The sequence below is a fragment of the Lucilia cuprina genome, chromosome 5, assembly GCF_022045245.1.
Source record: "Lucilia cuprina isolate Lc7/37 chromosome 5, ASM2204524v1, whole genome shotgun sequence".
NCBI classification, from domain to species: domain Eukaryota; kingdom Metazoa; phylum Arthropoda; class Insecta; order Diptera; family Calliphoridae; genus Lucilia; species Lucilia cuprina.
In genome coordinates this window covers 47,878,842-47,881,883 of record NC_060953.1, presented here as the reverse complement: position 1 = coordinate 47,881,883, position 3,042 = coordinate 47,878,842, and positions in this window count along the sequence as shown.

The window sequence follows — 3,042 nt, the reverse complement described above, 5'->3', positions numbered from 1 at the left end:
GAAATTTTCCGAAAATTTTCTATAAAAATAAGAGAAATTTTCCGAAAATTTTCTATAAAAATAAGAGAAATTTTCCGAAAATTTTCTATAAAAATAAGAGAAATTTTCGAAAATTTTCTATAAAAATAAGAGAAATTTTCGAAAATGTTCTATAAAAATAAGAGAAATTTTCCGAAAATGTTCTATAAAAATAAGAGAAATTTTCCGAAAATGTTCTATAAAAATAAGAACATTTTCTATAAAAATAAGAGAAATTTTCCGAAAATGTTCTATAAAAATAAGAGAAATTTTCCGAAAATGTTCTATAAAAATAAGAGAAATTTTTGGAAAAATTTCTATAAAAATAAGAGAAATTTTTGGAAAAATTTTTATAAAAATAAGAGAAATTTTTGGAAAAATTTCTATAAAAATAAGAGAAATTTTTGGAAAAATTTCTATAAAAATAAGAGAAATTTTCCGAAAAATTTCTATAAAAATAAGAGAAATTTTCCGAAAAATTTCTATAAAAATAAGAGAAATTTTCCGAAAAATTTCTATAAAAATAAGAGAAATTTTCCGAAAATGTTCTATAAAAATAAGAGAAATTTTCCGAAAATGTTCTATAAAAATAAGAGAAATTTTCCGAAAATGTTCTATAAAAATAAGAGAAATTTTCCGAAAATGTTCTATAAAAATAAGAGAAATTTTCCGAAAATGTTCTATAAAAATAAGAGAAATTTTCCGAAAATGTTCTATAAAAATAAGAGAAATTTTCCGAAAATGTTCTATAAAAATAAGATAAATTTTCCGAAAATGTTCTATAAAAATAAGAGAAATTTTCCGAAAATGTTCTATAAAAATAAGAGAAATTTTCTATTAAAATAAAAGAAATTTTCCGAAAATTTTCTATTGAAATAAGAGAAAATTTCCGAAAATTTTCTATTAAAATAAGAGAAATTTTCCGAAAATTTTCTATTCAAAAATGAGAAATTTTCGGAAAATTTTTTATTAAAATATGAGAAATATTCCGAAAATTTTCTATAAAAATAAGAGAAATTTTCCAAAAATTTTCTATAAAAATAAGAGAATTTTTTATAAAAATAAGACAAATTTTTCGAAAATTTTCTATTAAAATAAGACAAATTTTTCGAAAATTTTCTATTAAAATAAGACAAATTTTTCGAAAATTTTCTATTAAAATAAGAGAAATTTTTCGAAAATTTTCTATTAAAATAAAGCTTTTGATAAAAAAATATTATAGAAACAAATATATTTTTTGTGTAAAATTTAAATTTTTTTATAAAAAAGGAAAATTTCACCCTTTTTCTAAAAATACCTACATTTGTTAACAATTTTCTATAAGATAAATTGTTTTAACGATTTTCTATCAAATAAAAATAGCTCTTTTTGATATACATTTAATGGCCCATAATTCTGTAGTAGTTATTCCAGGCTGTTGTGGCAAATTAGTTTTCATAGCCTACTTTTAGGTGTTGGGTAAAATTCTGTATATTTAATGTATACATTTCTAATGGTATTGATTACTCTTCAACGTTTATTAGGACAAATTAATCTTGTCATAGTGAAACACAACATATTTGTGACATTAAATTTGTGGTTTTACAGTTTGTTAAGATTAAAAGCTTGTGGTTGCAGGCAGTCTTAACAAGGGGTAAAACGACCCCATTTCAATAGGAAATAAATTCGAGCTACTAAATTTGTTAACAAAAAAAGAAAAAAAAAATACAATTCTACGAAAGATAAGTTTACAGCAAAAGCAATAAGATTCTTTAAAAGTTAATATTCCAAGAATTTTAAAAAGCTTAAAGTAAAATTTCTTTAAAATTTAATTTTAAAAAATTCTTTAAATATAAATATAATAAAAAAATCCTTAATATTTTCAAAACCACTAAAAATACTTAAAAACTCTTCACAGTAAATAAAATTTTAGTATAAACAAACTGCTTGAGGCAAGAAATATTTTTTAAGCTCAATTTATTTCCTTCATTTCGCTCTCATACCATTTAACCATTTTTCTCTTCTTAATATCAAAAAGAAAAACATATTTTTTAAAACCTTAAATATGTTGCCTACATTCAGGGTTTTGTTATTTTGAATTGTAAAATTTACATAAAAAGAAGCATATCTTTAGGGGTTTATTGTACAATTTGCCACTGTTTTTTATGCACCCATTCATACATATTTTTCTATGTTTGAATTTTTTCATACATACATTCGGAATGAATAGGGATTTTTTTCAAACAATAAACAATTGATGAAAGTATATATGTATGTATGTTTTTTCGCTATTCTTTGTTGATTTAAAAAAATAAAACATAAAGCGATCGCATACTGTAGTAAAACTGTATGATATTGATAAAGTTTTGCTTCTTTTTTTAAAATACTTTCTCAAATATATAATTTGTTCAATTCCAATAACAATTAAAAAGTTCTATCAAATTACAATGCTATTCAAAACTGTTCAATTCATAAATATATATATTTTTTTAATTATTTCAATTTAGCTTTTAATTCCTTATTTACATTAAAAACCTTTCATTACTCATTAATAATTAAAAACTACTACGGTTAAATACTCTTATTATTAATATAAAAAAATTTGTTTTTGAAGTATACTTCATCAAAAAAAAAATTTTCATATTATTGTTGCATAATTCAAGGGTTTTAGTTTCAAAATGAATTAAAGCACATATATTGGTTTCCTGCTGCAATACATGATATGTCGTTTTTTTTTATTTTTAAATAAAATTTTTAACTGTATTTGTTTTTGGAATGTGTGTATTGTCAGTTATTCAAAAAATTAAATAGAATTTGATTATTTTACTTACTCAACTTTTTGGGCTTCTGCTTGCACAGTGTAGTAAAATGTTCTGTCAAGAAGAGCAACTTTCCAATGTTTTGTCCATAGTCTAGTATATAGTCTAGTCTATAGTTTAGTATATAGTCTAGTCTATAGTCTAGTCTATAGTCTAGTCTATAGTCTAGTCTATAGTCTAGTCTATAGTCTAGTCTATAGTCTACTCTATAGTCTACTCTATAGTC